This window comes from Lactuca saligna, chromosome 4 (assembly GCF_052625555.1).
Source record: "Lactuca saligna cultivar CGN05327 chromosome 4, ASM5262555v1, whole genome shotgun sequence".
Taxonomy (NCBI): domain Eukaryota; kingdom Viridiplantae; phylum Streptophyta; class Magnoliopsida; order Asterales; family Asteraceae; genus Lactuca; species Lactuca saligna.
Window position 1 is genome coordinate 298,778,641 of NC_136420.1, and position 12,506 is coordinate 298,791,146.

General features: G+C 37.7%; 1 pseudogene; it reads right to left on the reverse strand.

Moving 5' to 3' along the window:
• Positions 1–10,182: 10,182 nt before the first annotated feature.
• Positions 10,183–12,011, reverse strand: LOC145043839 (galactomannan galactosyltransferase 1 pseudogene; annotated as a pseudogene).
• Positions 12,012–12,506: the final 495 nt, after the last annotated feature.

Genomic DNA, 12,506 nt, shown 5'->3' on the forward strand with positions numbered 1-12,506 from the left:
CTCACACATGACCCAATATTCCTGGTTCCATCTCGGCCCTCTTTGACTCGAGTACGGATCCTCTGCTTTCAATAGTATGGGCCTATACTACCTTCCACATCTATCCGTACTTTCCTCAAGGATTTCTTCGACTTCACCAAGTCCCTTAACCAATATCCCTTTCCAATTATTCTCATCCTAGGCTTTCCTAAGGCACTCTCCGACCTACTCTCCGCCATCAGTTTCACCAGGAGTCCTTACCATCCTCCCCTAACTAGCTTGCGGATACCGTTACATATCCGCTCACTAGTTAGTTGAAGTTAGCCACGACCCCTATAGCACAAAGCAAGAAGCATTCGTGCGTCGAGTAACCATATCAAGCATTACCTAACCAGGCTATCCTATTACTGACTAGGTAGTCCTAGCATGCAGCTTATACAACATGCATATAAGGCATCCTTCCTAGATCCTCAACCCTAATCTAGCATGCAGTTCTCAAAAACATATACCAGTCATAAAAAGGCATCCACTTAGATCCTTAGCCGTAATATAGCATGCAGTTCTCAAGGTCATATATCATATAACATAACATAACAAGTATGGGAATCTTGGGGAAAACTTACTTGAGCTCGGCCTGTCGCATGCATCACACACCTTGTTCTTTCTCAAACTTTTTTTCTTAGATTTAGAAAATCATTTCTTTAGAAAAAAAATCCCATAGCCCCACGGTTTGAGTCCAGACACCTCCGAGGGTGTGTCCGAATCCCTCAAACCAAGACTCCGATACCAACTTGTAACATCCCAAAATTCAAGGCCAAAATTTCGTTTTTAAATAGATTATAACATAAAAACCATTGATATGAAAATGTTCATAATGATATCTCATGTCACAATCAACATGTTAATAATCCAAAACAAGTCACCATAAAAACCATTTTGTCCAAAAGTAAAATAATTCAGAGTTGACTCCCAGGAAACTCCATGCGGAAAAATGTGTGTGTGATGTGCTGCTACACCGCCGACTCCTTCCCCTTAAACGAAGAGGTACCTGACACCAAAACTAAAATTGTAAGCACGAAGCTTAGTGAGTTCCCCCACCATACCCATAGCACATAGTCATCGGTATCTTTCAACCGGTAACCGGGAGCTACCCTCCCCTTCGGTATCTTTCAACCGATAACCGGGAGCTACCCACCCCTTCTGTATCTTTCAACTGGTAGCCGGGAACTATCCTCCCCTTCAGTATCTTTCAACCAGTAACCGGGAGCTACTCCCCCCTTTGGTATCTTTCAACCGGTATCCGGGAACTAACCTCCCCTTCGGTATCTTTCAACCGGTATCTGCAGACTATTTCACCCCTACCCCTATCACATATTACATTTTATAACATATAGGTTTCATGATAACATACATAGGCATACTCAGTCACATAATGCCATATCATAATCATACAACTATACATGGATGGGTTTTGTCCACCCATTCGGTATCTTTCAACCGGTAACCAGGGGCTAACGCGCCCTACTACTACCAACACATACTCAACACGGATATAGTAACCAGACAATTATCACAAAGATAACCATCTCACCCATAATCTCCTAATGGTGGGTTGGCATTGGTGCCGTAGACCAACTCCTACTGGAAGGTAACTCACCTCGTAAGGCTGACTGCTGAAAAGTTGATCAACAGATGTCCGGTTGCTGCTCCGGTGATCCTCCGGATATAATTCCCATAAAACACTTAGTCAGACACAGATAACTGTTATTAGGGTAAAATGACTATTTTACCCCTGACCAAGTCAAAGTCAAAGTCAAATTCAACCTTACTCGCTGAGTTGGGCCTCCAACTCATCGAGTCCCTACCCTTCATCTATCCTTCTTCACACTTCTACTCGTTGAGTTTAGCAATGAATCGATGAGTTCTCCTTCTAAAACAACCTCGAATGAACTTTCATTCGACTCGCCGAGTTGTATGAGCAACTCGTCGAGTTCATCCTCATCCTTCAAACATTCATGTCGTTGACTCGTCGAGTTGTATGAACAACTCGTCGAGTTCATCTTCAAAATTTGAGAGATTGCCTTGGACTCGCAAAGTTTCCTCATGTACTCGTCTTGTCCTATGAACTACAGGTCCATGGCTAAGTCGAAGGCGTTGGGTCACTCCCCCGGACCCCTCTAAGACCATTCTAACACTCAATGGGTTCCTTTGAAACCTAATAAAAAAGGGGAGTCAGGCCTCAGACTCGATGAGTCACAAGAACAACTTGTTGAGTCGTGGTTGTTCAAGTCTCATTTCTCGATTTCTAATGTACAACACTTTTCCAAAAGGTAGATATAGGCTTCTAAGATCGATCTAGCACGTAAAATTACAAACTTTACGTGCATGCATGGGAGAATAAGCTCAATAGGCTCTTAAAGAAACTCTTAAAATGCATGGGGCTTTCTAAGGTCCCAAAGTCAGCCACTTTATGTCTTGTAGTCCCCTAAGGACCTCGGATCTGGAGTCTTAGCCTCAACCGTTCTTGCACTCATAGTTGGTCACCAAGAATGGCTCCTTAAAGTCGTAATTCACTCCAAAAAAGGATCCAAAACATGAATGAGCAAGGTATAAACTTTATACCTCCAAAGAATTGTAGATGCATCACAAACTCGGGATCTTCTGATTTCCTCTTGGCTCTTCAAGCTTTTCCTTCCTTCTTGTGATCACATACCACCAAAATCCACCAAAGAGGTCTTAGATCTTCACCAAAGATGATTAGGGTTTAATGTGAGGTGTGTAGAGAGCATAGGGGATTGCGGAGGCTGAATGAGATGTTTAAATATGGTGCAAACCCTTGGATTAGGGTTTTGTCTAGACAGGGTCTACTCGTCGAGTCTTGCTGCCGACTCGACGAGTCCGCCACTTATCCCCCGGGTCCAAGTCACTTTTACTCGAAGAGTTGGGCCTTCAACTCGCCAATTCCATTCCAAAATGGAAGAACACTTGAATAAGATACATACCAAGAACCGGGTGCTACAAGGTACCATTGTGGGACTTTCCCTTATAGTGTCTCTTTGAAGGAGCCTTCCTCTTCTTACCCAATAGCCAAGACGAGGGTAGCAGTAGGAGTGGATGCAACAAATTTTCCTTTCAGACTACTCTCAGCAGTCCTTAGCAGGCCTTGGAGCTTGCTTAGAGTGACCTCCTCCTTTTACATATGGTAGGTCATACGAAACTGGTCGTAGCAAGGAGGTAAGGAGTGTAGAATAATATCTTTGGCTAGCTCCTCATCGAAGTTAACATTTAACTTCATAAAGCGGTCCACATATCTCTACATTTTCTGCAGGTGGACCGTGATGGACTCTCCATCCCTCATTTTGGTGGTGATCATCGAAGCGATGATCTCGTACCTCTCTTGCCTTACGCTTTGATGGTAACTATCCATCAAATCTTGATGTATCTTGTAGGAGTAGTAGTCCTCATAGGACTTTTAGAGTTCGACAGTCATCGTCACAAGCATGATGCAATGAACTTTCGTAGCATCTCGCTCGTGAGCCTCGAACACAACAATTTCCTCGGGATTAGTAGTGTTGTTGTCAACCTTCTTTAGCTCCTTGTCGGGAATATACTCATTTTCCTCGTAGCGGGTGACCATTTGGATGTTGCAAATCCAATCGTTGAAGTTGGTCCCATCAAATATCACCCCCCCCCCCCCCCCGACACACACACACCAATTCATGAGTGTGAATGAGCCAGCAGGGGTTGAGCCAGAAGCATTAGTTTTTGAATCAAATATTTGAAAAGAAAAAAAACGACAAAATTTGATTAGATAAGAATACCCAATTAAACACCTAAATGAGATATTAGAGCTAGGACCCAACACATTTATTCACAATTTAGAAGAAGGATGCCGTAATCTAAAATGCAACAAATTTGAAAGTAAGTGAATGATGATTCACTAATTTCCACCATGAAAAATGAAAAAGACATTAAGTTTTAAATGTATTGAAACTCCTAGATCTTTTGAGATTCATTGAACTTTTCAATCGCATGTTTAAATCTCGATATGCCCTTCAAGTTTGTGATTGGGATACCGAGGATCACAAACATGGTGTGAATAACCATGCAAACATGCTTGGGACCCTCGATGTCATTTACCACCTAATCAATGTGCCGGTTAACCACACACGCTCCATTGATCTATGATAAACATCGAGTCACCCTTTGTCGCCATTGATAGTCCATATTAGTGTGTCGGTTATCCGCGCACACTCCACTAACGACTTGGCAAGGGTTTACAGTGTAATTCCATGGAATAACATCATTTTCACATTTTCCTAAAGCAGCTAAGATTGAGAATTTTATACAAACATTTAGTTACTTTATATATTGATTATACTTTTAATGAGGAATTAGTTGTCTTATCCTACCTGTTTGGCTAACGACCCTCCACCAATCAAGGAAGCGGTGGGTGAGAGTGGACACCCATTATACTGCCATTTTATAGGCAACAACCTTATACCCCCTTATAGACCGGCTTCGTGAATGAGGCCTACTAACGGTAAGACTAACTTTATCTTATATATATATATATATATATATATATATATATATATATATATATATATATATATATATATATAATTATTAATCTTATAATATTATAATAGTATAAAGGATGAATTTTAAACTTGTAAAATTCTAGGTTTTGGAATTAAATATTTTAAAATTTAAACTCTTAATTAAAAATTTTAAATCCCAAAACTTGATGGCAAGTTTTGAAACTTTTCAAAACATGTTTTAGATCAAATTTGAAAATTATTAATTAATCATATTATTAATATTTATCACATAATTTGACCTAATCTTTTCCATACAATATAATTCAAATCAGTTTACATATAATCAATCTTTAGCTTATACAACAAATAATTATCTTAAATTGACAATTATCCATTAATTTGATTTGGATATCAATTACCATAACAAAAAAATCTGATTTTTTAATTTGAAAAAACAATTTTGGTAATTATCCAAAGCAAATCAAGGTAGAAAATTCGGAATCCAGCAAACAACTGTGTTCACATCGTGACCTTCTCTAGTCACGTCCTGAGTTTAGTCAAAAAACAGTAAAATGAATTTTACAACTTTGAACAATAAACTTTGCATCAAATACATTAGAATAAACATCCTAGGATCTGATACCACTTGTGGGTTTTGAGCAAAATAACATTCCTATGGTGTTCACGCAAACCCTAATGCTTGGATCTAGTTTTTCTAATTGTACATGCATACTTGTCCAAGACTTGCAAAACCCTAATCTAGCGTATCACAAAAATCGAAATCATGTCTAATAAACTAGTTAGAACATTACCTTTGATTGTTGCTTGAAGATCTTGAGCCGTTGAGAACCTTAGCACCTCAAATGTTGTGCCTCTAATAGATCACAAACACCAAAACAATTGGAGAAGACAAGAGATAGATAGAGAGAGAGAGAGAGAGAGACAGAGAGAGAGAGGATAAGTAAATTTCGGCCATTGAACTCTTCTTAGGGTTTTGGTAGACGAAAATTGCATGCTAGGGGTTCCTTTTATAGGTGAGGAATTATGGTTTTAGTCCAAAATCTCTTCCTGTTGCTTAGGCTCAAAGCAGACCATGAGAATCTTCCAGAAACCCTCCTTTGGTCGAACTCTTATGGTCTGTCCATAAGGATTTCGTCCACTCCCTATCTTTAGGGTTTCCTTATCCCCCAATGCAATTATCTTATAATTGAAATTTCAGTCCCCTTAGTTTAATTAATATATTTTGTTCACAAAATTAATTCTTGACCAATATTAATCAAACAAATATGATTTCTCCTTTAATATATTATTCATATAATATATTAATAAACCATAATAACCTCTTTCTCTATTATTCATCCAGTCAAGTTGCTTTAGTGAAGGCAACCCAAAAGGACCATGCTACAACCGAGTCAAGTATATACCAAATATAGTTATGGACTTAGACACTAATCCAACAGTATTTTGAAGTTGGGTCCTTATGTGGCATGCAAAGTCACCAAGTCAATGACTTTATGGTTCTAGACGCTTATTAGGACTTAAATATGTGATTTGGGCTTCTGGTCTTAAGCATTAAGTGCTTAATGCTAATTTTGGATTATTGGGTGAGTACGATGGGCGTACAAGTCTGTACACATGGAGTACACACCATTTAGCATGTATGCTTAGCGTACAACTGAGTATACCCCGCATACAAGTCTGTTGGGTTTAGCGTTTTGGGCTTCAAGTTTTGAGCATTTTGTTGGGCTTAGATGCTTAGATTCTTGTTGGGCCATCTGAGTACAAGTATTTTGGACTAGGAAAAATTGTTGGGCTTTAGGGTAAGGCCCATATAAGGGTTTGGGTCCAATTTGGAAAATTGGGCCATAAGTGGGTCTTGGATGATTAATTGGTTTGGGTATTTTTGATTGTGAGTTTGGGCCTTAGTCTTGGACGAAACTAAGTGAGGGGTAAAATGGTCTTTTTACCCCAATTATGGATGGTTGGATATGGATTGGAACCTAAATGTTAATTTGGGTGTTATTTTGTAATGATAGCTTGTTGATTCATCCGACCAGCTACCAGGGATTTTCAGTGAGATTCAACAGTTGAAGTGAGTTTTCTCACTAGGTTTAGCGAGTCTAAGGCACCAATGTCGACCCTTCTTATTTATGTTAGGATTCTAGGAGTTCGCTTAGCCCTTGAATGTGATATATTCTGGTACGTATACCCGACGAGGCTCGATGCCTGGTGAGGCCCGATGACTGTATCAAATTCTATTTTTTATGATCATTGCATGTGTTAGTATGATTATGTGATATATGTTTATGTGTATAGTAGGCGGGGCTCGATTCAGGCTGAGCCTAACAGTAAAAGATCTGTATACCAAGCGGGGTCCGAAGTCGAGTGAGACTTGATACCGAGCGGCGCCCGATGTAGGGCGAGAGCCTAGTATGTGGTTTATTATTTATAGTATTGGGTCGTTTGGGGAACTCACTAAGCTTTGTGCTTATGGTTTTTCAGTTTATGTTTCAGGTATTTCTGGTTCCAAGGGGAAGAGCTCGAGATGACTAAATTGCACACACCACATAGTTCTACTTTTTTGATTACTCTGATTTGAGATGATGTTTGATACACTTATTTGTTTTGGATTGTATTGATGATGTCTTTGGAATACTGTTTTTATAAAATTAAAAATGAAATTTTTGGGTCATCTTTGGGACGTTACATCTTGCTTGGCGGAGGTGCCATTTCCTAGGCTTCCAAGAAGCAAACTTGAATTACAAACTTAACAATGGAATATGAGTTTGTTGTGTTACATTCTGCTGGTAAGGTAGCTGAATGGTTAATGAACATAGTCTGTCAGATTCCTTTATGGTCTAAACCGATATCACCTATTTCTATCCATTGTGATAACATTGTCGCCTTGGGCAAGGACTATACTCAAGTGTGTAATGTCAAGTATCCACACTTAGGTGTCTGACATAGTATAATTAGAGAAATAATCATGAATGGTGTAATTTCGATCTAGTTTGTGAAATCGCAACATAACTTGGCACACCATTTGACTAAGGGTTTGTCAAGAGACATAGTGTATAAGTCTGTGATTGAGATGGGAATTAAGTCCATCTAAATTCTGTAATAGTGAGACACCTAATTCCTTTCTAATATAACATTAGTAGATGAATTCAATGTGGAAAGATCATACTTATAGATTGGAACACATTAAGTATACATCCCATGTAATGTGTTCGGTTTCTACAAATGACCAGGTTAAAGTTTAACATCTTAATAATTCATTTGATTAAATGTATGTGCATATACATGGCAAGGACTTACCTAGGTGATTGTGAAATATAGCCACATTTCAAGAGGTTGTGGACTTGGCCTTGATATGATCATGAGAGGATTAGGACGCGTGGCTTAATAATAGTATCAAGTTGTATTTTGCTAGAAATTTCAATAACCTAGTATGTATTTTACTTTTTCATATTCAAATGGGTTGATGGGTTCAATTCTTAGAACGCCCTTATTCCCAAGTATCTATAAGGATATGATACTAAGTGAAAATTCAATTGTTATGATATTTTTCAATTATGTACTGGGTTAGTTTTGTTTTAATAATGTTATGTTTGTTCAAGGGTTACACTAAAATACGAGAGGATTGTTGGTGATTTTAGTGTCACTAGAACATTTTATGTAATTGGAACTTACATGTGAGCTAAGGGGGATTCGTAATTTATACTCTAATATATGTTTGGGTATGTATGGAGTGCACGCAAACATAAGATCGAATTAGAAGCCGGTTGGACGACAAGTCCGGGGTCCGGGGGCAGTGCCCTGGGTCCGGTGTTTCCAAAGGGGCAACACCCCTTTGGCGGGTTCGAGGGGCAGCGCCCCAAAAGCTCTTTAGATTTCACAAGTGGGTACATAGTGAAACAAATCGAATTCTTGAGGGTGGTTATGGTAAAACTAACTAAGATCGTCAGTTTTGGAAACCATTGATTTTCTCGTTAATTCCGGATTTACTCGACTTGTTTCCAAAGCTACCTATGACGGCCAACTCTAAAACGAAACTCTACTTATCGTTTTCTATATAAACGACTATCCTCTTGAGGAGAAACAAACACCTTTTAGCTCTCGTTTTCTTCATACAAACTTAGGATCTTCTAGCAATTTAGCTTTCATTTTCAAGGCCTAGATTCGTAAATGTCCCCTTGAAATTATCTTAGGCTGAGTTTCTTGTAACCCGGACATAAGGTAGAAATATTAGTTCGGAAAGTGTTTACACGATCCATGGGATATCCAAATCTCCACTATAAACGCTACCAAATTTCTAACAGATTTTACAAAATTCACAGAGCCTTAGAGTATATACTTCTTAAAAACTGAAGACTTTTTATTGTTGTACTTTTTTTTTGTCGATTATGTTCTTTCCATATTGCTGGTAACGTGATTTGTTTTTCAGTTGGTTGAGACATTTCTTTTCTGTTGTAACCATCTTTTGTCCGCTAGATGTGTGAATAATATCAACACTAATGATGCAATCAACCGTCAACTTTCTATAAAGAACTGGCTTCAAAAGTCGAAAAAAAAAAAACACAAAAGTCTTTCACCCCATGCGAAACATGGACATATTTCTAGTTCTTAATAAAATGAATCTTTAATAAAATTCAAATATATCTTCAATTTTTATGCATGATTTTTAAAATTTTCTGTTTTACAATACATAGTTTTTATCTTTGTGTTTCTAAAATTTTCCCGTTTTTACATATAAGTTTTTCTATAACTTTCGTTTTCATATTTTTTAAAGTACATTATTTTGTATAATAATGACTGATTCTATTTAATTATATATTGAATACTATAAATAAAGAAATATTCAATGGCATTTATACAAAATAATAATACATTATTTTGTATAATTATGCGTGATTCTATTTAATTTATGTATTGAATACTACAAATACATAACATTTCCATGACAACACAAAGAGTGTGCTACTCAATGTTTTAAAAATCGGGTTTTTGTTTGAATCAGTATGATAACCAGTGTCCCGTTCTACTATCGGCTTAACCGAGTTCTAGAATTTTCATGTTTTTCTTATTTTCTTGTACATACGAACATACAAGTTCAAATATTAAAAAATACACATAAAAACAAATTACACATCACTATAACTACATTATAAAAACACATAACCATAAATATTACACCAATTTAAATACATCAAAAATAAAATAAAATATAATATTGAAACAAACTATAATGAATACACGCTTAAAAAGCTTCATATTATCATTTATTGTTATTCAATTTACGAGGTGTTTAATAGATGTCAAAATATCACCAAATTTTTTTTTTTTAATGTTTTATTTAATTTAACACGTTCAACACTTCAACTACCACTAATTCGTTCGATCTAAAAATAAACATATAACGTGGCCTTGGCCAGTTAAACTGCACACTTATACGGTTTCTGGTCCAACCTATCTTTAAAACATTGTTGCTACTCTAGTTTAAAACATAAATGTAAGTTCAATTATTTTTTTATTATACAAAATATAAATGTAAGTTCAATTATTATTTTATTATACAAAAGTTAAGTATTGAATACACCTTATGCCACGTCTACACAATAATATGACATGTTTCGATTAAGTAAAGTCGATAGGAGACAAAATCATGCCAAGTGACAAGTGACAACCCACGAACTCTTATAAAAAATTCACACTTTACTTTTTACTGAAAATATAATAAATTTCACAATCACACCCTCAAAGATATAATAATATCCCAATCATACCCTCAAAAGCTCATTATAATTGCAAACTCATAACCAACATACGTACTAGGGGAACTACTAAACTCCCTTAAGAGGGATAATCGAACGGTAGAGGAACCACCGAGCTAGAATCCCCTAGACTCGGGTGCACGAAACCATAGGTACGCAACACTTGATTATCAGCAAAATTCAACACCTTCTTCATAGCGTCCCAACATTTCTGCACAGAGTACGACTCGTTATGCGTACCACTACACGGTTGACACCCGGTGAAGTGCGTCATAAACGGCCGTCTCCACCCTTCAATCCCATACCCTACACCACCCAAATACGATTCCCACAGCGCATAATAGCCTTCCCTCATCTTTTCAGCATGTCGTCTTCTTAAACTACGCACCTTTTTTTCAATAGTGTTATATTTTTCATTTATTTTCTCTAATTTTCCCACAATTTCCTCCCAATACCCCTCGAAGTAATACTCATCTTCCACGTATATTTTATTCCCCCATTTTTCTTTTTCTTTTAATAATAAATAAACCAAACCCGTTTGATCGTCGGATTCGGGGAAAAACTTGTCTTTACAAGTTTCCTTCAAGATTTTGCCCCATTTTTCGTAATTCGGAGTCTGCGGACCCATACCCGACCACACATCCATGAAGTCAAGAGCCCATTGACTGTTTCGGATCAGGAAAACGCCGGCGTTTAACCCCGTCCAGCTTTTCTTCTTGTAGATCATCTCCGGCCAGCCATGGACGACGAAGTTGTGGTTTTTGTAACGTTTCAACGGTAACTTAAAGTCCATGTCGGTGAAAACGGCGTCGGAATCCACCCACCAGATCCATTCAGCTTCCGGGTGGGCCAACATCGCGGCCCGAACCGTTGGGATTTTGGCCCAGTATGTGAACATTTCTGGATGGAATAAGACGTTGTTGTAGAAGATATCGTAGCCATGGATCCGACAGTAGTCTACTTTGTTCTTGAAGAAACGTAAGAGTAAATGATCTCCGATCGGGTTTTGACATGCTTTGGATTGTGACCCGGTTACCAACATGACCCGTTCTTCTAAACCCGAGATGAATTTTGGGTGAAGCGATAGCCATTCTTGTCGCTTTTCGTCCCAGTTTTTGATGGGTTTGTTAATGGTGTATGTAAGTTCCGGGTCGTCGTAGAATGTGGGCTCCGGCGGGTCGTGGGTCAGGTTGAAGTTAAGAACACCGGTAACAATGGTGTGGTTTATGTCGGGAAATATTTTGTAACTGTGACCTTTGGCTTTGAAATTGATGGTGTGGCGGGGAGAAGGGAAAGTGAAGCTGATTATCGGCCAGAAAGCCCATAGAAGGAGCAGAGCTACTGCAGTTCCGGCGACGATGGGGATTCCGTTGGAGAAAAACGATGATCGTCTCCGATTATGCATGGTGGCGATTTGAATTGAAAGAACTCAATTGGCACCTTTTAATCGAGGGGGTTCCGATCATTTTCTCTCTCTGAGATGACGTTTGGTGAGATGGAATTTGGAAATGCCAATGGGAATATTACATCAGCTTTGAAGAAAAATTGGAAGAAAAGGTGGGAAATTGGGGATAATTCCAAAAGCTGTTTCATGGGTTTTCTAAATTTGGGATTGATTACGCAGAGGATTGACTGGATACAGCGAGGAAATGAGGATGATTTTAATGGCGTCGGTGCGGCGAGTGTTTTCTGGTTGTGGATGTAGAAAGCTTGTAGCAGGTTCTTCTTCGTCATGGTCGTACGAAGTACGGATTGTATGTGTTTGATTGTGTGGTTGACACGTTGGCACCTCTTGTCTAGTTTGTCCACGTGTGACAAGAGAATAATATTAGACAAATCAATATCATAATTAATGATGTGAAAATTTTAAATAATATTTTAAATTTTTTATAGAAACAATTACTTTTTTAATTATATGTTAAATTTTTAATTATATGTTAAATTTGAATTTATAACTAATTTTAAAATTTTGGTAAATCTCCTCATCTCATCCAAGATTTAATTCATCACCAAAAACAAACTTCTCTCTCAACCACAATACTTTTTCCCAAGAAATATTCTAGAGTTTTCCTTCATTTTTGGTAACTATCTCCTTTCTAGGTCTACACAATCTTCACATCTTCATACAAATCATACATCATTTACAAAAATACAAGTTACAACTCCAAAACATAATCTAAACTTCAACATCAACTTTCAACAGAAAACT